This window comes from Sciurus carolinensis, chromosome 11 (assembly GCF_902686445.1).
Source record: "Sciurus carolinensis chromosome 11, mSciCar1.2, whole genome shotgun sequence".
NCBI classification, from domain to species: Eukaryota; Metazoa; Chordata; class Mammalia; order Rodentia; family Sciuridae; genus Sciurus; species Sciurus carolinensis.
In genome coordinates, this window is record NC_062223.1 from 28,925,906 (window position 1) to 28,949,171 (window position 23,266).

The 23,266-nt window shown below is 35.0% G+C and overlaps 2 pseudogenes; both read right to left on the reverse strand.

The window, feature by feature from the left end:
- Positions 1–3,552: 3,552 nt before the first annotated feature.
- On the reverse strand, positions 3,553–4,490 carry LOC124959370 (olfactory receptor 4P4-like; annotated as a pseudogene).
- Positions 4,491–19,704: 15,214 nt separating this feature from the next.
- LOC124960652 (olfactory receptor 4C16-like) lies at positions 19,705–20,635 on the reverse strand (annotated as a pseudogene).
- Between the last annotated feature and the right edge of the window lie 2,631 nt (positions 20,636–23,266).

The window sequence follows — 23,266 nt, forward strand, 5'->3', positions numbered from 1 at the left end:
AAAAAGAAACAATCAGAAAAATTAACAAAATAAATAGTTGGTTCTTTGAAAAAATAAACAAAATTGATAAACCCTTAGCCACACTAACAAGGAGAAAGAGGGAGAAAACTCAAATTACTAAAATTCAGAATGAACAAGGAAATAACACAATAGACACGAATGAAATACAAAACATAGTTAGAAGCTATTTTGAAAATCTATACTCAAACAAACCAGAAAACCTCGAAGACATCAACAAGAGTCTAGAGACATATGAATTACCTAAACTGACGAGGAGGATATACACAACTTAAATAAATCAATTTCAAGCAATGATATTGAAGAGGTCATCAAACCTTACCAACAAAGAAAAGTCTGGGACCAGATGGGTTCTCAGCTGAGTTCTACAAAACCTTTAAAGATGAGCTCATTCCAATACTCCTCAAAGTATTCCAGAAAATAGAAGAGGAGGGAACCCTCCCAAACTCATTCTATGAAGCCAATATCACCCTGATACCGAAACCAGACAGAGACACATGGAGAAAAGAAAATTTCAAACCAATATCCTTAATGAACATCGATGCAAAAATTCTCAACAAAATTTTAGCAAATCGCATACAAAAATATAATAAAAATAGTGCACCACGATCAAGTGGGTCTTATCCCTGGGATGCAAGGTTGGTTCAACATCTGGAAATCATTACATGTCATTCACCATATCAACAGACTTAAACTTAAGAATCACATGATTATTTCGATAGATGCAGAAAAAGCATTCAATAAAATACAGCATCCCTTCATGCTCAAAACACTAGAAAAAACTGGGGTAGTGAGAACATTCCTTAACATTGTAAAGGCCATCTACACTAAGCCCATGGCCAATATCATTCTAAATGGTGAAAAATTGAAAGCATTCCCCCTAAAAACTGCAACAAGACAGGGATGCCTTCTTTCACCACTTCTATTCAACATTGTCCTTGAAATCTAGCCAGAACAATTAGACAAACCAAAGAAATTAAAGGGATATGCTTTGGAAAAGAAGAACTCAAAATATCCCAGTACATAGTGACATGATTATATATTTAGAGGAACCTGGAAATTCCACCAGAAAACTTTTAGAACTCATAAGTGAATTCAGTAAAGTAGCAGGTTACAAATCAATGCTCATAAATCCAATGCATTTTTATGCATAAGTGATGAATCTTCAGAAAGAGAAGTTAGGAAAACTACCCTATTCACAATAGCATCGAAAAAAATAAAATACTCGGGAAGCAATCTCACAAAAGAGGTGAAAGACCTTTATAATGAAAACTACAGAACACTAAAGAAAGAAATTATAGAAAACCTTAGAAGATGGAAATATCTCCCATGCTCTTGGGTACACAGAATTAATATTGTCAAAATGTCTATACAGATTCAATGCAATTCCCATTAAAATCCCAATGATGTACCTTACAGAAATAGAGCAAGCAATTATGAAATCCATCTGGAAGAATAAAAAACCCAGAATAGCTAAAGCAATCCTCAGTAGAAAGAGCGAAGCAGGGGGTATCGCAATACCAGATCTTCAACTCTATTACAAGCAATAGTAACAAAAATGGCATGGTATTGGTACCAAAATAGACAGGTAGATCAATGGTACAGAATAGAGGACATGGGCACAAACCCAAAGAAAAACAATTTTCTCATACTAGACAAAGGTGCCCAAAATATGCAATGGAGAAACAACAGCCTCTTCACCAAATGGTGCTGGGAAAACTGGAAAACCATATGCAACAGAATGAAATTAAACCCCCATCTCCCACCCTGCACAAAACTCAACTCAAAATGGATCAAGGACCTCTGAATCAGACCAGAGACCCTGTATCTTACAGAAGAAAAAGTAGGTCCAAATCTTCAACTTGTCGTCTTAGGATCAGACTTCCTTAACAGAACTCCCATAGCACAAGAAAGAAAAGCAAGAATCAACAACTGGGATAGATTCAAACTAAAAAGCTTTCTCTCAGCAAAGGAAACTATCAGCAATGTGAGGAGAGAGCCTACAGAGTGGGAGAATATCTTTGCCACTCATACTTCAGATAGAGCACTAATTTCCAGAATATATAAAGAACTCACAAAACTCTACACCAAGAATACAAATAATCCAATCAACAAATGGGCTCATGATATGAACAGACACTTCACAGAAGAAGATGTACAAGAAATCAACAGATATATGAAAAAATGTTCAACATCTCTAGTAATAAGAGAAATGCAAATCAAAACTACACTGAGATTCCATCTCACCCCAATTAGAATGGCGATTATCAAGAATGCAAGAAACAATAGGTGTTGGCGAGGATGTGGGGAAAAAGGTACACTCATACATTGCTGGTGGGGTTGCAAATTAGTGCAGCCACTCTGGAAAGCAGTATGGAGATTCTTCAGAAAGCTTGGAATGGAACCACCATTTGACCCAGCTATCCCACTCCTTGGCCTATACCCAAAGGACTTAAAATCAGCATACTACAGAGATACAGCCACATCAATGTTCATTGCTGCTCAATTCACAATAGCCAGATTGTGGAACCAACCTAGATGTCCTTCAATTGATGAATGGATAAAGAAACTGTGGCATGTAAATACAATGGAATATTACTCTGCCATAAAGAATGATAAAAGTATGGCATTGCAGGCAAATGGATGAAATTGGAGAATATCATCCTAAGTGAGATAAACCAATCTCAAAAATCCAAAGGACAAATGATCTCGCTGATAAGCAGATGAGGACATATAATGGGGGATGGGAGGGGTTAGTGTTAGGTTTAGGGTTAGGTTTAGGTTTAGGATTAAGTAGGGTGGTAAGAATGGAGGAAGGAAGGACTATATACAGGGAAAAGAGGGGTGGGAGGGGTGGGGGGGAAGGGAAAAATAACAGAGTGAATCAAACAACATTACCCTATGTAAATTTATGATTACACAAATGGTATACCTTGAGTCCATGTACAAACCGAGAAACAACATATATCCCATTTGTTTACAATAAAAAAAAAAGAATCACTTACAATATCTTCCATCAATTACAATGTGAATAGGAAAACTACATTGCATCACACTGTTTTGAAACCTTAAAATATGCAACAGATACATCTTTCTTTTATTTTGTCACTTTTTAATTGCAGTGGAAGCCTCAATAAAGATGTTCTTAATTCTCTGTATCTATAGCAGGTGTCTCAGTTGAGAAACCTGCTTCCTGAGACAGGGCACAACTGACAAACCACGAAGCATTTCTAATTTGAATCAATATCAGTAACATAGTGTTTCTTTTGTCTTGGTTTTTGAAGGACAGATTAACTGTTAGAATGTCAGAGCCAGGAAGAACATGGAGATCATCTGGTTCCCTTCTCTTGTGTACAGTCTCAGAAATGTAAAGAAACAGAAGGAGAGTGGCCAGGTCTCTCTTCAAGAGTGGTCTTCTCTCTTCAAGACCTGTTGCTGTGGGTGATGCATACCACCTCTCTGCACCTGCCCTGTTTACTGACGTTGATTCAGTGTAGAGAACAAGATCAGACCAAGAGCGCCAACCCCAAGGCTTCAAGTCCCTTCCAATAATTTGTGTGGGCCCCACACTTTCCTCGTGGCATTCTTCATGTCTGCATTTCTCAGTGTGTAGATGAGAGGGTTGAACAAGGGGGCAATCATGGTGAAACAGAGCAAACACTTTGTCATCACTGACAGAATCAGTCATGGGGGCATAGGTGAAGATGAGGGGCAGGAAGAACATGAGCACAACCATGATGTGCAAGCCACAGGTGGAGAGGGCTTTGCAGTGGCCCTCAGATGAGTGAGTCTTCAAGGTGGACAGGATGATGATGTAAGAAATTACCAAGGCAACAAAGGTCAGAATGAACAGCACCCCTGTGGTGGTAATGATTATGATCTTCAAGAGCCTCATGTCAGTGCAGGCCAACTTCAAGAGGGGGAAGACATCACAGAAATAGTGGTCTATCTGATTGGGGCCACAGAAGGGAAGTTGAATAATGATCAACACCTGCATCAGTGAATGGATAAAAGCTCCAATGACAGAAACCATCACAAGGATGTAGCACGCCATCTGCTCATAATGACCACATAGTGAAGGGGTCTACAGATGGCTACATAGCGATCATAGGCCATGGCCACCAAGATAAAGATCTCAGTGGCTACAAAGAAATGGGCGTGAAACATCTGGGACACACAACCACTGAAGGAGATGGTGTTCCACTGAATCAGTAAGTCTATGATCAGTTTGGGTGCCACTGTGGAAGTAAAGCAGACATCCATGAAGGACAGGTAGCTGAGGAAAAAGTACATGGGTTGCTCACCTGTACTTCAGGGGAAGGGTGGCTTCCCCTGATGGTGAGAAGAATGGCCAGGTTTCCTGAAAGAATTGCAAGATAGCAAAGTGAAAATATCACAAAGCAGGGAGTATTCACATCTGCATTACTAAATAGTCCGAGAAGAATAAATTCGGTAATGTTTTCATATTCCATTTTTTTTATGAGCTTGATTATTTAAAGGGAGAGGATTATATACCTGAAACATTAGACCATTGGAAATCATTGATTTATTTTCAAAATCATGTGTTCAGTAAATGCATATATTGACTGTTTATTATGAATCAATCAGTATAATTGGCACTAGGAGTACAGCAATGGATAAAATATGTAGAATATTTACTCATAAGTAGAATGCAGGTAATTAGAACAGACTCACTAGTAACAGGAACAGCACAGAAAATCAATCCTGATTGTGATGAATCCCAAACCCTCACACCATTAACAATAGGGAGAATACTTTAAGCACAAAACACAGTTTTCAGTTTAATTTAAGATGGTGTTTCAGTTTTACAACTTATTAGTAGCTTTGAAATCTCCAGTGTGTTTAAAAGAGGGATAGATTCAAACTAAAAAGCTTTCTCTCAGCAAAGGAAACTATCAGAAATGTGAAGAGAGAGCCTACAGAGTGGGAGAATATCTTTGCCAACCATACCTCAGATAGAGCGCTAATTTCCAGAATCTATAAAGAACTCAAAAAACTCTACACGAAGAATACAAATAATCCAATCAACAAATGGGCTAAGGAAATGAACAGACACTTCACAGAAGAAGATGTACAAGTAATCACCAGATATATGAAAAAATGTTCATCATCCCTAGTAATAAGGGAAATGCAAATCAAAACTACCCTAAGATTTCATCTCACCCCAATTAGAATGGCGATTATCAAGAATACAAGCAACAATAGGTGTTGGCGAGGATGTGGTGAAAAAGGAACACTCATACATTGCTGGTGGGGTTGCAAATTAGTGCAACCACTCTGGAAAGCAGTGTGGAGATTCCTCAGAAAGCTTGGAATGGAAACACCATTTGACCCAGCTATCCCACTCCTTGGCCTATACCCAAAGGACTTAAAATCAGCATACTACAGAGATACAGCCACATCAATGTTCATTGCTGCTCAATTCACCATAGCCAGATTGTGGAACCAACCTAGATGCCCTTCAGTTGATGAATGGATAAAGAAACTGTGGCATATTTATACAATGGAATATTACTCCGCAATGAAGAATGATAAAATTATGGCATTTGTAGGCAAATGGTCGAAATTGGAGAATATCATGCTAAGTGAGATAAGCCAATCTCAAAAAACTAAAGGACGAATGATCTCGCTGATAAGCGGATGAGGACATATAATGGGGGGTGGGACGGGCTAGCATTAGGTTTAGGGTTAGGTTTAGAGTTAGGCCAAGGAGAGCAGTAAGAATGAAGGAAAGAAGGACTGTGTAGAGGGAAAAGAGGGGTGGGAGGGGTGGGGGGGAGGGGGAAAAATATAATAAACATCATTACCCTATGTAAACGTAAAAAAAAATAAATAAATTAAAAAAAAAGCCAATAGTTTGTCTGTTTTTCAAAGGCAGGATAGATACTCTCATTCTCAGTTCTTCTAAACTGATAAATTTAAAAGTCAATTATGTCTAGTGACAACATACTTCAGCAAACTCATGCAAATATTAAACCTCTGGATAACAATTTCATCAATTCCTTTTAGGACTTAAGAACATTTTTTTTAAAAAATGAAGGGAGAGGTAGAGCAACAAACCAATCTGTGGAGAAGAGGGTTGATCCATCATATGGGCCTCCAGAATGGTTATTGCTTCCTAGACTTTTCCTTTTTTTCCAAGTTCATTTTCCTGTCTCATCCAGGAGTTCTCAAGTTCTCATCATGTGGGTCCTGTTGTCCGATTTCCTAGCATTTCTTCTTTCAATAGCAAACTTGCAGAGACACTTGCATTCAGAGATTTTTCTTCACTTCATCTGTTTTACTGCTTTGGATCTCAGAATCGAATCATGTTTTTTTCCCTCAACAGGTTGGCTATATGTTCATCGTCAAATCCTGGGATATGTCAGTAAAAAGAAAAAAATATTTATTTGATGCAAATGACTACCCTACATCTCTTTCTTCCTTTTTGTGACTTGGAGTACTTGATCTAAAAGGAGTCGCACAACTGCTAAACTCAAGCCTGGTTTACAGAAGATAAATCCTAATCACTGAGAAAAATTTGTCAGCAAGCTTGTAAAGAGTTAGAACAGCAAGGAAATCATGCCCTTTGCACTGTATGCGTTCCAATGAAAAATGTTTTGGAAATATCACATTTGATATACAAAGAGATTTTCAATAGGACTTTAGACATATGATGTATGTGTGGGTCTAAGTTCATGTATGAACCTTAAGTTAACAACTTCAGGTTTAATTTCTATTTTGGGGGTGTAGGGACCACTCTCTAGAATTGTTGAAAAAGTCCAATTGCAATGGACCTGAAATGTCATATGAATTTTTTGAGTAAAAGCTTGAAAATTGTTTTTATATATACCATTGCTGAAAATGGAAACTTTTTCATAAACATGGAATTTTATTAGAAATTTAAAAAAAATTAAAACCAATTTACATGATTTATGGTTAGGAAGAATGAATGTAGTAAAAAAAAAAAAAAATTATTTTGTTCCCAATTAACCAATACCATCAATAATTATAAACTAAATTGTGACAAAGTTTTTACTAAAAGTTTGAAAAGTAAGCTTCCAAAATTCAGCACTAGTCAATATCCAGCACAGGTAAATAAAAATATCTTTGCAGATACTGAAGTACATTAAAAATATATGACAAAGAAGTGTTATTAAATACAGATGACAATGCAAATACAGGCAATAAACAAGCACAGAAATACATTGGATTTAATCTATGTTTAAAGTAACATCTCAAAATACAAGATTTTTCTGTTACTAATATTAGAACTTGAGTCTCCACTTGATAAGATGCCCTGTACCCACCCAACCCCATAAAAAAAGAAAAGAAAATTTCTTCTTAGTCACAAGAAATATATTTCAGATGGTTGAACTATGCAAATGTATCAAATAAAACTAGAACAAATATTTAGGGAATAATTAGGTGAATAAGCTTAGACTAGGAAAAATTCTAAGCAAAAAAATTCATAATAAAATGTGTAATATACTTAAATATTATATCCAACAAAATTTCATATTGGGAAAGTATTTTAAGAAGTGACAAAATGGTAATAAATCTTTATAACACCTTCATATCTATAATGTGAATCTAAGTCACTCAATTTTACTGAAAGAGCATAATTTGAATGGGTAGTGACAGAAAGGAAATTACAATGGGATAATAACATATATAAAAATTCTCCCACTCATTAACAATCATGGCAATAAAAATTAAACAACATTGAGATAATAGTCTCACTCATCAGCCTTGTAAAAATAAAATGCAAAAGCCTACCTATATAAATATGATAATGGTTTAGAGAATAAACTTTGATCTAGGGAAACCACAAAGAATTCATAAGAATATTCACTGAAGCCTTGTTCATACTTGAAAAAGGGAATTGACCTAAATACCTGCTCATAATAGAATGGGAAACAAGCGGTGATATATTTTATTATAGAATAATAGGTAGAAACTTAATTGTCTTAAGTGGGTCGACACAGGACACATAACTTGGATAAAACATTAAGAGATATGGTTGAGCAGAAAGCAAACAAGATACACATAAATGTAAAAATATGACAATTTTGTTTGAATAAATGAAAGGAATACTAAGGAGTTTAAATGAGTACCTGTGTGCTTATGAATAAAAAGGAGAAAGTATGGAAGAAAACATGTACATCTGAGGAATTCAGGGACTAATATCCAAATGGGAATGTAATCAAAATAGATTATTTAGATTTCTTTATTAATAATTAAACAAGAATGTAATATTGTTTCAAGATTACTGAAATTCAGTAAACCCTTTCTTCAATTACTTAAATGAACATAGATAAAGATGCTAATACCTAAAATTATATTTTATGAACTGCCATATAAAATGTAAAATACCTAGGCAGATACATTCCTGTGCCCTACACCTATACAGGGAATATTTGATTTAAGGAAACAGGGAATATCTTTATATCTGCATCTCATTGTACACCTATATCTGAGTATGATTTTAGTATAAGCAAGAGTAAACTCTCAATAGACTTTGAAATTCCTAATAGGATTTGAAGCAATTTCATGAGTGATCTCTGAAATATAATAGCTGACATTGAGGACTCGATTTACAAATTTCTCTTGTTTGTCTTTTTTCTGTCAAACTGACACTATCTCTTAGCATACTTTCAAATGCTGAATTCTCAGGGTGTATCACACAGGTTATCATTGTGGATGAATGTCCTGCTTCATTTAGACTAAATGGATTCCAATATATGATCTAGGCTTAGTGGTTGAATAATTAAGCAATTTACATCACTCTTTGAGCCTGGTTTTTTTCATCTATAAGAGAGTGGTAATGCTATCTAACACAGGATTCTTTGTAATCAAACAAAAATGTTCACATGAAATAGGTAAAGATATGTGACTTTAACACATTATAACTACTAACAAGAATCAGTTCCTTTATTTTTAATTTTAAAAGTATTAATGTTCTCAAAATTTTTAAGACCAAGGAAGCTCAGGATATAAATTCTCTTCATGAGATTTGGCATAGAGATTTCTACAGAGGTTTGAATTACTTTTACAACTACTCCAGTGAAAACTAATTACCAGGATATGGTATATATAATAGGATTTCTCATTTCACAGATAGAACTGAAATCAAGCTAACACATTTATTTGAGAACACTTCTAATATAATATCTACAGGGAATCCCTCTTTTATAAGGAAGAATAATGGAATGAAACACTTCTAGAAAATAATATCTCTATATTATACTTAGGTTATTTCATAGATTGTAGTCTCCCTTTGTTAAAGAAGTGATACATATATATGTATATATATCATATGTATGCACATCTTATATATACATGCATATCATATATATTTATATATATACATGTATTCTACTTTTTTTTAAAGAAATAAGCTGAAGCGGTGGCTCCTCTTAGAGAGCACTCACCTAGCATACGCAAAGAAATAATCATTTATTTTATAATTTGAACTTCAACTGTGGCTACTGAAATTTTCTTCTGTAAAACCACATTCAACTTCAATGACAAAATTTTGTGGAATATATAATAGACTAAGACCAGGAACAGACACCATCCTTTCATCTGCCTCACACATTATTTAATTTAGGAAAAGTTCACTCCTCAACTCTATTGGCCTCTCTTTTATCTTGAGAAATTAAGGAAGCAATAGCTGAGGATGTGGCTCAGTGACAGGGCACTTGCCTACAATCTGCAAATGCTGGGTTCCTTCTGTAACCCCACAGAATAAAGAAAGAAAGTCAAATAATTGATCAATTATTCAAAATCAAGAGTTTGCATGATTTTCTTGATTTATTCTGTTCATTTCTCATTTTATTTAATTATTTGTCAACACTTTCAGGTGTTCATAATTTTTGGCATTCCTTTTCTATCTGAAAGAGAGCAAAAACATTCAACAGTTTACCTTAGCCACCTTTGCAGGCTCTAAGAGTTCCAAATTCGAAACTAGTACTTTGATACAGTATTCTCATTGTCAACTTTCTGTTAGAACAGATTCCTTAAAACTGTCTGATAAACTACTAAAATTAAAAATAGTGACTTAAGTTAGAAGAATCTAAAAGTTACAAAAAGGTTGCCAAACAGTTATATTTTCAGAATATTTACCCAAGAGGGAAAATGTTCTTGAAAAACAGGAAAATAAGGATACATGATGTTATGTTCATTCGAAATGATGACTTTTACATAGCAGGTATTTAAGAAAAAGCAAAGGAAGATGGAAAAACAATATGAAAATAATAACTCATATTTGTCTTCATTCAATTCCAGTCTTTGAAGCAATGCTTTATTCTTGAATTCATAACAAAAAATAAAAAAATCTAAGTTCTAACCTAAAATAAGAAGCAAATATCTTACGCAGAAAATCAGTGAAAAAGCTCTCATTCTTTGTATTTAGCTTTCAAATTTTGTTTAACGTAAAATTGTATCTTGAAATTTCCCTCTGAGAACTCAGAATGAGAATAAGAATTTTATCACAATACTGAAAGAGAAAAATCAGATGCATGTGGGTCTTTTGCTCTTTCTTCCTTCCGTGCAATAATGAGTATCCAAGATCACTTCCCTAAATGCATGGAGTCTAGAGGCTCCTAAAGTAGCTGCACATAGAGTTAGGAGATTTATTTAAAGACACTGGAGGGATCTGGATGCAAGTCCAATGGCAATCCCTAGGGAAATTTTTGGACGAATCAAACAAGAAACTCTCATCAATTTAACTAGTTATTGTTTGACTTTTATAATGTGATTTTTAAAGTATATTAAATTGTTTTAAATATGTGATTTTAAACACTTAGAATAGGTTTTATGATTAGTAACCAAAAATTTTAAAAAGTAGTCATAATATTATTTATGCAGAAAATAAATCTTTATGCATTCATCATATGTGTTAATAATCTTCCTCTTTTGCTATCAAGGCTGATCATATATTAATAGTGAAGGAATTTTTCTTTTTCTTATCACAGTTAAGGTCAAACTTAAATGTTCCCATTTCCATAAGGTTTTTCCTTATTATATTGCCTTCCCTAAAACCTTATTCCATACCACAAGACATTTCACTAAACTGCCAATGACTAACTTCTCCAGATCACTTGATTGTTCTTTTAGTTAAATTTTGTGTTTTGTTTCAGTTAAACTGCTCTTCTCTTACTTTCTCAAATGACTATTAATCAAATGACATTAAGATCTACCCTTTCTAGCTTTTTATATTAATTGTAAACATTCATTAAAATGTGCTGGAAATTGTGAAAAGCACTATAAAATGATTTTGAATTTAACACACATATTTTAATTTTATGAATTATATAGCACTGTTAATATTTCCACAGAAGCATAGGAGGTAATTTGGTAAGTCAAAGCAGCTCAGATGCTAAATTAACACCACAATAACTGTGAATGCTCACTCTTTATATAGAATGGACACATAGAAAGTATTTATGAACTTTAGTATAAAATATGATAAACAAATAATGTGCTATTTCAAAGTCAAGTTTAAATTTTGAATCATATGGGTAGGATTCAAATAAAATTAAGATTTTGAAATATGGATCTCTGAATACAAATCAAAAGTTCACTGATATTTCATCTCACTCTAGTCAGAATGGCAATTATGAAGAATATAAGAAACAATAAATGTTGGTGAAGATGTGGGAAGAAGGTACATTCATACATTGCTGGTGGGATGGCAACTTGGTCCAAAAACTCTGGAGAGCAGTATAGAGATTCCTCAGAAAACATGGAATGGAACCACCATTTGACCCAGCTATCCCACTCATCACTTTATACACAAAGGACTTAAAATTAGCATACTACAGTAAGGCAGTCATATCAATGTTTGTAGAAGCTCAATTCACAATAGCTAAAGTGTGGAACCAATCTAGGTGTCCTTCAACAGATGAATGTATAAAGAAACTGTGGTACATATACAAAATGGAATATTATTTAGCCTTAGAGGAGAATAAAATTATGGTATTTGCCAGTAAATGAATGAAGTTGGAGTATATCATGCTAAGTGAAATAAGCCAGTCTCAAAGAACAAAATGCCATTTTTTTTCTCTGATATGCAGATGATAGTTCACAATAGGGGGTGCCTAGGGAAAAATAGAGTTACTTTGGATTAGACAAAAGGGAGAAGTGAAAGGAGGGGAAGAAGGGGAGAGGGTATGGGGATGGGAAGGACAATGAAATGAATCAGGCATTATTATCCTATGTGCATATATAATAATTACATGATAATTATATAATTATATAATTACATGAATAATTATATAATTACATGAGGGGTGTAATTCCACATCATTATTATGGTTTGAATGTGAGGGGTACCCCAAAAGCTAATGTGTGAGAAAATGCAAAAAAGTTCTGAGGAGAAATGATTGAGTTGTGAGAGTCTTAACCCAATCAGTGATTTAATATCCTGATAAAGATTAACTAAGTGGTAAATTAAGTTGTAGGGTGTGGCTAGAGGAGATGGGAATTGGGGCATGTCTTTGGGCATATATTTGTATCTGGCCAGTGTACCCTCTCTCTGCTTACCTATCACCATGTGAGCTGATTCCCGCTGCCACACTCTTCAGCCATGATGTTCTGCCTTACCTCAAACTCTGAGGAATAGAGCCGGCCTTCTATGGACTAAGACCTCTGAACCCATGAGCCCTCGAATAAACATTACTTCCTTTACGTTTGTTCTGGTTGGGTCCTTTAATCACAGCAGCAAAACTGACTAAAATGATCATGTACCACCAGAAGAATGAGAATTTACACTCCATTTAAGTATGCTATGTCAAAATGCATTCCACAGTCATGTATAACTAATTACAAAAAAATTATCTCATGCAATCAAAACTACAAATCAAACTAATAAGAAATTATCAGTTTTGTCCATAAAAATGTCACAATATTTTCTGATATGCAGATGCCAATTCACAACAAGAGGGGTGGGGGATAGAAGGTCATTGGATTAGATAGAAGGGAACAAAGGGAAGGGAGGGGGAATGGGAATGGGAAAGACAGTAGAATGAATTGGTCATTACTTTCCTATGTTCTGTGAATACATGACCCGTATAACTCCATATCATATACAACCACAAAAATGGGAAATTATACTCCAATAATACATAATATGTAAAAATACAGTCTATTATCATGTATAACTGACAATAAAAAATTAAAAATTAAAAAAATATGGTCCTCTTGTATTGAAGCTATATTATATATTTTCCTCCAAATTATAGTCCATTCATAGTGGAAATTCAGCAGCAATGTGAAAACATTCCTAAGATTTTAAACATTTTAAATTATGATGTCAAAGTGACCTACATTTAAAAATAATTTAATTTTTTTGAACTATGCATATAAATGAGAACCTAATGAGCTTTGAAGATTATTTTTTCATTTAATTTGTATTGCTGCATAGTAATTACACCAAACAGTGGGTTTTATTGTGGAATATGTATACATTCAAATAACATAATTTGATTAATTTCAATATCCAGCAGTACCCCTTGCCCTCCCCTCCTCCTCCCTTCCTCTGACCTCCTTCCTTTACTCTGTTGGTCTCCCTTCTACTTTCATGAGATTACTTGTTTTCCTTCCCCTCTGGCTTACACTTCTGAGAGTGTTATGGTACCAATATGAGGTGTACTCCAAAAGCTCATGTGTGAGACAATACAAGAAAATTTAGAGGTGAAATATTTGAGTTATGAACCTTAACACAATTGGTGCATTAATCCCCTGATAGGGATTAACTGGGTGATAATTATAAGTAGGTAGGGTGTGCCTGGAGGAGGTGGTTCATTGGGGGCATGTCTGTAGGTTATATTATTTATATTCTTTTCCCCTGGTGAGGGGAGTGTCTCTCTCTTTCTCTTTCTTCTCTCTCTCTCTCTCTCTCTCTCTCTCTCTCTCTCTCTCTGCCTCTCCACTTCTCTCTGCTTCCTGGTGCCACATCCCTAGCTGTTTTCCTCTGGCACACTCTTCCACCATAATGATCTGCCTCACTTTGAGCCCTAAGGAGCTGAGTCAACTGCCTATGGACTCAGACCTCTGAAACCATGAGCCCCCAAATAAACCATTTGTATTTTCCCCCATGTCCTGAGACTCTGTTTAAGGCTGAATTTAAAGGTAATGGGCTTCTTAACCAGGTGGAAAACAATTTCTAGTCAGTATAGTACTCAGGCAGTGGCAATGAATGATAATATTGGCAGCTTGTAGCCAAATTCATAGTGATAACCAGGAGCAGAAGCAAGCCAGAAAGATTTCAAAAACTCAAAGTTTGACCAGAAAACTGCAAGTAAAATTGAACTAAGAAATATGTGGTTGTTACTGACATTACAGCCACCACAGAAAAACTAAAGACTGCCCAAAGACAATAAGAAAGATGACTTGAGGAATCTCATGAATTTGCAAGACCACACCCATCTCAAACTTGAAGAAGTAAAAGTAAAAATTCCCTTGACCAGACAAGTGAGGCATCCTCCTTGCACAAAGGAACCTAGAAAGATTTTTCACCATGCTCAGCCACCCAGGCACTTGGAGGTTACTGAAGCCAAGGTCCCTGGAAGTTTGGCTACTGGTGGAAATGGTAGCCGACCTTGGCATCATCTACGTGGTGCTGGTTCTTCAGGATTGCCATATGCTGGGTTAAGGGGTCATGGGGATTTCTCAAAGGCCTGAGAGGTCAGGCAAAGTGCATCAGGGTCAGAGTCCCTACAAGGTGAACTGGAACTGTTGAGACTATTGGGATTCTTGAAAATGGACTAAATGTATTATGCATCATAAAATGATCCTGAGGTTTTTGGTGTCAGGGGTGGAATATTCGATATGAGGTGTCCCCCAGAAGCTCATGTGTGACAAATGCAGGAAACTTGAGAGGTGACATGATTGGATTATCACAGTCTTAACCTGATCAGTACATTACTCTTCTGATGTAAGTTAACTGGGTGATAGTAACTATGAGAGGTAGAGTATGGCTGGAGGAGGTGGGTCATTGGGGATGTGCCTTTGGTGTATATATTTTGTCCCTGAATAAGGGAGCCCTCTCTTTCTGTCTCTCTCTCTCTTTCTATTTCTCTCTCTCTCTCTCCTCCCTGCCTCCTTCCTTTGCCACATCACCAGATGATTTCTTCAGCCATACTCTTCTACAATGATGTTCTGTCTCACCTGGAGACCCAAAGAATGGAGTGAGCTCACTACAGACTGGTACTTCTGAAACCATAAGTCCTTAAATAAAATTATCCCCCTTTAAAATTTTTCTTGTCAGGTCTTTTGGTCACAGCAACAAGAAAAGTTGACCAAAACAGAAAATATAACTTTTGTCTTTCTGAGTCTGCCTTATTTTAGTTACTATGATGTTTTCCAGTTTCATCCATTTTCCTCCAAATTGCACAATTTTATTCTTCTTTATGACTTAATAAAACTGTACTCTGTGTGTGTGTGTGTGTAATTTTCTCATTCATTTGTTAATAGATACACCTAAGCTGATTCCATAAATTGGCTATTGGGAATTGTGCCACAGTAAAGATGAATATATATGCATTTTTTACAGTACATTGCCTTGATAAGTGCTGAGGAGTCATATAGAGATGGATCATAAGGTAGCTCCACTTTTATTTTTTTAAGAAACATCCATACTTATTTCCATAGTCGCTATACTAATTTACAAAACAGTAAATAGTGTTTTCCCCATATCCTCACCAGCATTTATTATATTTAACAGATGCAAAAATCCTTAATAAAATATTAGCAAACAATAAAAAACACAAGAAGATTGTACACCATGATCAAGCATGATCACTATACTCTATTGATCTTTCCTTTATTTTAATAAAATTTTCTTTTTCCTTCTTTTTCTCTTTCTTTCTTTTTTATAATTCTCACCCAGACACATCTTATTTTGATTAGTGTCTTTATATCAGATAAATCATTCCACATTTGTCTTTGGGGGACTGGCTTATTTCACTTAGCATGACAGTCTTCAGTTCCATCCATTTACTGGCAAATGCCATAATTTCATTTTTCTTTAGGGTTGAGTAATACTCCAGTATGTGTATATGCCATATTTTCTTTATCCATTGATTTATTGAAGGTCAGTTAGGTTGGTTTCATAGCTTAGCTATTGTGAAAAGATAGTGCACCATGACCAAGTGGGTTTCACCCCAGGGTTGAAAAGTTGTTTCAACATACAAAACTCAATAAATGTGATTCAACACACAAATAGAGTCAAGGTCAACAATCAGATAATTATCTCTATAGATACAGAAAATAAATTTGAGAAAGTACAGTTCTCATTCACTTTCAAAACACTAGAGAAACTAAGGATAGAAGGAAATTACCTGAACAACATAAGAATATGTATGACAAACCCAAAACCAACAATTTACTGAATGGAGAAAATCTGAAAGCATTTCCACTGAAAACAAGAACAAGACAAGGATGCCCATTTTCACCTCTCCTATTCAACATAGTTCTTGAAACGCTAACCAGAGCATTCAGGCAAGAGAAGGAGAGTAAAGGGATTGAAACAGAATGAAGAAGTCAAATTATCTCTGTTTGCTAATGACATTACCCTACATTTAGAAGACCCTAAACACTCTACTAAAAGACTTCTAAAACTTGTAAATGAATATAGCAAATTAGCAGGATACAAGATCAATATTCAAAAATCAATTGCATTTTTTACTCCAATAATTAATCTACTTAAAACTAGATTAGGAAAACAATCCCATTCACAATAGCCGCAACAAGTTTATGAATCAGCCTATCAAAAGAGTTAAAATATGTCTACAATGAAAAATACGGAACACTAAAGAAAGTCACTAAAGAAGACCTTGAAAGATGGAAAGAACTTCCTATGCCCAAATTTACCCTTTTATAACTACACCAGCCTATTATATTAGAACTCACCCTAACAATTTCATTTTTAATCTGATTACCTATGTAAGTACCCTCTCTCTAAATGAGGTCACATTCTAAAGTACTGGGGATCAGGGTGTCAACACACCCCTTTTTCTTGGTTAACAACCAAGTACCTTAATGTAAAAAATTTTTTTTCAATCACTGGACTTATATTCAGTCCACCTGTGTTAACAACTTCAAGATCCACTACCCTGCTAAAGCTCTCTTCTGGTTCACACCGGGACATATTGGTTAATCCCTACAATGTCCTTGTATGTGTCATTTCCTCCTAGAGCAAGGTTTACTTTCCTGTTTGATTTTCCTGAGACTTTTCCTGGTAGGCTGTTTGGAATCAATAAGGAGAATAGGAGCAAGCTTGGAAGGAGAGCGAATACTGCATAACAAGTTCTTCCAATAGGGCAATAACATTGTCTAGGAAAGGGAAGACTATTTTTTTCCCTTTGAGGGAGAAGAGTCTACTCTTCTTTCATCCAGAGAATGGTAGATACCTTATCAGTTAATGGTTCTTACCCTTCCCCAAAATCATGCTTCTGCTTTAATTCTCAGATTCCCATTATTTCCCTATCAGAACACTGATTTCAATCAAATTATCTGTTGAGGTTGCACATTCAGTCTTTTCTGCATCTTTATTTTAAAATACTGAACTTGTTTGTAGTACAATATGTTTGCAAAGGATGTGATAGTAGACAAGTGGTCTCTGTGTGGAATGCAATTCCAGAACACATGAGATGGAGCATATTTGGGAAATCACTTAAATTGGAGATATATATATATATATCTATCTATATATCTATATATATATATATATACACATACATATACTCTTTTTATATTTTCCTTGTCTTATATAAATAAGTAAATAAGTTCTCAGGCATAACTCTTAATTGGAATCTACTATGTTACAAATTCTCCAACAGCAAAACCAAACTGCCTCTGATGCTGTGCAATGATAAATTAGAGACGGATTTCACATTGAAATTCACACAATCTAAAAAGCAGGGATGTATACATTCCACTATAGTCCATTGAAAAATCTAGTTTTCTATTCCCAAACACAGAAATGATGATCATTTTCTCAAGGTGAACAAGGAAGCACTGGGCACTGAGGTGGAGCAAATTATATTTCATGCATATATGATTTTGTCAAAAGGAACCCGCTATTATATATAATGATAATGCAATCTTAAACACATTTTAAAAACAAAGTCACTAAATAAGCAACATTAAAAAAATAAAAAAAAGAAATTCTAAAATTTCTGGAATAAAAATTTGACAAAATGTTTGTAATCTTTATAGAATTTTTTAATTTGTAAATGACAATGAAAATCCCTAATATAAAGCATATACAAAATATGTTTAATGTTCTATATGGGTAAATACACAAATGAAATAAGCTGAAATTCAAAGATTATTAGAGTCCATGCTACTACAGAATGAGGTGTTAATGAATAATGACAAAAGGTGATATCTATCTCTGCTACAGTAACATACTTTTCATCTAAATATTTCCTTCTTGTCTGGGAAAGCCACTGTTTTGGGATGTACTGATAATTCACTCAAATATTTGATAAATGTAATACAACTATTTGTTTCAAAACCTAAAATTGTTCTCCAGGGTTATCACATTTTTTTCTCTCATGTTGAAATATTTTTCTTTTTTTTTTATAAAAGGGATTAAATCTAAGGGTGCTCAATCACTGAGCTATATCCGTATCCCTTTTTTTATATTTTATTTAGAGAGAGAGGTTGCCAAATTGCTCAGAGACTCTCAAAGTTGCTGAGATTGCTTTGACCTCATGATCCTCCTGCCTCAGCCTCCTGAGTCACTGGAATTACAGCTGTGGGACACCACACCTGACACTAACCTTTAGTATTTCCAAATTTGCTACCATGAACTCATTGCACTCTACATTTCTAGCCCAAGTACATATTTCTACTTTAATTGGATTATTATGTTCTACAATCATAATTGCCATTTGTTATAAACAAATTGTTATAATCCTCAAAATTCAAGAGAAATAGTAATAATTCAACAAAATTAAAAGGAAGAAAATTAGGGGCAAAAATAAATTTTACAAAAGGAATCATTGCATGACTACAACCCCAAAAAGAGAAGAGAGCACTCCTAAGATGAAGGTCTCTTTCAGAACGATGAATTTTCTATCCATCTTTCATCACTGTCTTAGAAGGATCTAGGTAAACACACATAAGATTTCAGAGTGTGTCCTGAAACCGGAAAAGAGTCTACCTAAAGTATAGATGCTATCCCTTATGATAGGAAAACTCAACAATTATATGAATTTGGTACTTTTCACTGAGCCAGGTAGAACAAGAAGGTTGAAGAAGCCTGATGAGACTAAAGTATCTAATGAAGGAAACTGCTTGGAAGAGTAATAACGTGCCAAGCTCTAGATCTAAGCTTTGGTTACATAGAAGGGTAGCACTATCAGAGAACTCCACACAAAGGAGGGCAGAAAACCCACACACCAAAACCATGAGTGATGCTAGGTATTTTAGAAAGGCAGAGACACAGCAATCAGTAACATCAGAAACAATAACTCTTATACACCTGTGTGTACCTCAAGATGCCCCTCCCTCTAATACATCTGACTCAACATTAATTAGTGTCTGTGTTTACATTGCCTTCTTTCCAGAAGGAACTAATCCACAGAAGCTGGTTTTAGCATACTAAGCAAACAATAAAAAGATAATATTCTCTGTTTTCTTCTTCCAGGTCAATACAGAACACAGTGATATTCATCTCATGTCATTGTAGATTATTTTCTTGTTCCACAATTTCCTCATGGCATTTTTCACTTCTGCATTCCTCAGTGTGTAGATCAGAGGGTTGAGTAAAGGTGTTCCAATGGTATAAAACACAGCTATCATTTTATCCATGGGGAAAGTGGTTGCAGGTTGTGTGTATATAAATACGCAAGGACCAAAAAGCAAGATGACAACAATGACGTGAGAGATGCAGGTGTAGAGGGCCTTTCTCCTCCCTTCTGCACTGTGGTTCTCAGAGAATGCAAGATGATGATGTAGAAAAACATTAGCACGACAAAACTCACTGTACAAATGGCCCTACTGTTGGACACCAGGAGTAGGTTGGTCACATATGTGTCTATACAAGCAAGCTTCAACAATGGCTGCAAGTCACAAAAATAGTGGTCGATAACATTGGGACCACAAAAGGCAAATGCAAGGCAAGAAAAATCTGAGCTAAAGAATGTACACAGGACCCCACCCAGGCCACAGCCACCAACACACTACAGACCCGGCGGCTCATGATGGTCATGTAGTGCAGGGGCTTACAGATGGCCACATAGCGGTGAACAGCCATGAGGATGAGGATGAAGATCTCCAGGCAACCAAAGAAATGAAATGTAAAGACTTGGATTATGCACTCACTGAAAGAAATAGTGGTCTTCTTTGAAAGGGCATCCACTCTCATTCTAGGAGCTATGGAAGTAGAGAAGCAGGTATCAGATAAGGATAAATGGAAAAGGAAGAAGTATATTGGACTGCCGAGTGCCTGACTGGTCTTGATGGTGGTGATAATAAGCAAGTTACCCAGTAAAGTCCCCAAATAGAAAAGCAAAAATGTGACAAATACTATTTTCTTCCTAAATGGATCCTGTGTCAACCCAAGTAGGACAAACTCAGTCACATTATTGTTCAGCTGCATGATTTCATGAATGAGGGGCAGGTGTGAGATGGTTAATCTGTAAAAGTAAAGGAATAATTAATAATGTGCTATGTTATGTAATAGAATGTTTTAAGGAAAATTTATATTTCTCATCAGGGACCCTCTGTCTTTGGTTTATTTTTGTTTTCTTTCTTCCTTTCTTTTTTTTTTTTTTTCTTTTCTTTCCCTTACTTTTCCAAGCTAGATCCTAAGTGTTCTTTTTTTTATTTTGAGACAGGGTCTCATTAAATTGTTGAATGTCTAAGTTGTTAAGTCTGACCTCAAACTTGCCATCCTCCTGCTTCAGACTCCAGAGTCTCTGGGATTACAGGCTTGCACTACCATGACCAGCTATGTTTCTTAATAACTCACTTCAGCACACATTTCTCAATTTTATTAACCAATTCATTGTATTATGAGTATCAAATATTCTTACATATGTAATGCTTTCCCATAACCTTCTTCATACACAAATGATGCTTAGTTTTGACATGATTCTGATCATTTTTTTTGCCAAATTAATGTAAAATTAAGAGGTATGGATCGATTTAATAATAACTTCATTATTTTGATAGTCAGTAAATATCAGGACCCATCTTTTACAAACATATGACTAAATATTTATATATTATCTGACTACCTCACAGTTTCATAATACAAATTTTAAGCCAAATCTAACTGTGACCATATAAAGAGCCTTGGGAGTCTCTTGGTTATGTTTAAATGAAGTGGTATCAGAGCATATGACTATTTGTTGTTCATACTGTTCTCAATGAAGTTTTTAGCAAAAGATGTTTAGAACTGGAGTGGTTTGGAGGGACATCATCAGACAGCTGGCATAGGACCAGATCATGTTTGTAATCCCAAGATTGCAAGTAGAATTTTTATTATCCAATCTGAAAACTCCATGTTCTTGGAACAGATGACCAGAAATCCAGAAAAAGGAAGTTATGTTGTTTTAGAGAAGAGGAATAGTAGATACTACCTGACTTCTTAGGTTTGTTTCTGTTCTGCAAAATCAATGATTATTCAATTTTGAAATGGCACTTCTTGTAATGAAAATTTATTTTAATGTCAGTGATAATATTATCATGGGTTTCATTTTCAAGAGCAAAACCTCTTCTCTACAACCTTCTTGTCAAATGGACTTAGAAGACTGATATAAGGAAGTAAAATCATAAACTGAAGTTGTGACAAATGCAGTATGGAAGACATATTTGGTCCATTATGTTCCTCCCTATCCCCATGTATACTGTCCATATGTTGTGTTGAGAGTTGTGAATTGTCCAGAGCGTGGGGTATGATAGAGAGAAGAGACACAAAATTACCTTTAGGTAAATTTTCCCATATCTTGGTGAATTTTCTTCTTCTCAATACACTTAAATGTCCAAAATCAAATCAAAAGTTAATCACTTTTGACCCTGCAATCTTTGGAAAGGATCCTAAACTATAAAGAATCTGAGTTGATCACTCTTGTGATGTGTTAATCATCATAAGAAGCTAATTCTTTCCTTCTCTTGTTTGAAAGAGGTTTCCATCATGAAATGATCCTACTTGAAAATGCAGTATGCCTTGAGAGCATAAAAATGTGAAAGACTTTTGAACCTCCAATAGTCCTTGGTTTTAACCACTACTTTGAGCATTTAACTTTTGATTTATTTCTTACCAATCCCATTAAACTATAAATTGCGAGAACAAGCTTGTTTGTGTTATACAGTTAGACATGGATTTTTAAGATTAATTAAGGATAATAAATACATATGATTTAATTAATTGGTAAAGGTTGCAGACCTTTATCACATATTTACTCAATTGTTTAATCAATAGCCATCTTTATTTCTGGAGCTCTATTTCTAGTTATTTCAACCATCTTGGATCTTTAAGACTCAACTGTATAAAAGCTTCCTTCAATGATTGCCAAATGATAAAGGAAATTATTTCTACTCTTTATGGCTTTTATTCATATCATTTTCTTTTCTCTTTTTTCTTACACATATTATGTATATGCATTTTGTACTCTCCTACCTGGAATGAGCATATTGAAAATATAACTGTTCTCAGGATAGTTTTTCCACTGTATCAAACCCAATATCAAACCTTATCCAATGTCTTACATATGTAGGTGTCCATTAAGTTTGTAGGTGCTATTTCTAAGTTGAACAGTCTTACCTTTTAAAATATAATATGTATCTGATTATTTTAATACTCTTCTGATTGCAAAACAGATTCATATCATTAATTTTCTGTGGCTTTCTAACCATTATGTGTGGTAGAAAAAACAAATATGATTCAAATATTTTTAAAAGGAGTCAAATAACATGTTGAATCATCCCCACAACCTAAGTAAAAATTGTGGTCTGCACAGTACCACCCTTTATGAATGTTTCTGGGACTCTGACACCCATTAAATGATCATTCATCCTAAGAATTTGTTGTTATATTTTATGGACCCATAACCCTTAAGAGATGCAAGGAGCAATGTGATATTTTTCACATCCTTGTGCTACTGAGGAACAGTTATCTGGGTGTCTATGAATATGACACTATGCCTTCCCCACCCTCATAAAAGAGTGGTAATACCTTCTATCAGATTCTCAAAACAAATACAAAATGGGTCACAAACTTCTGGAG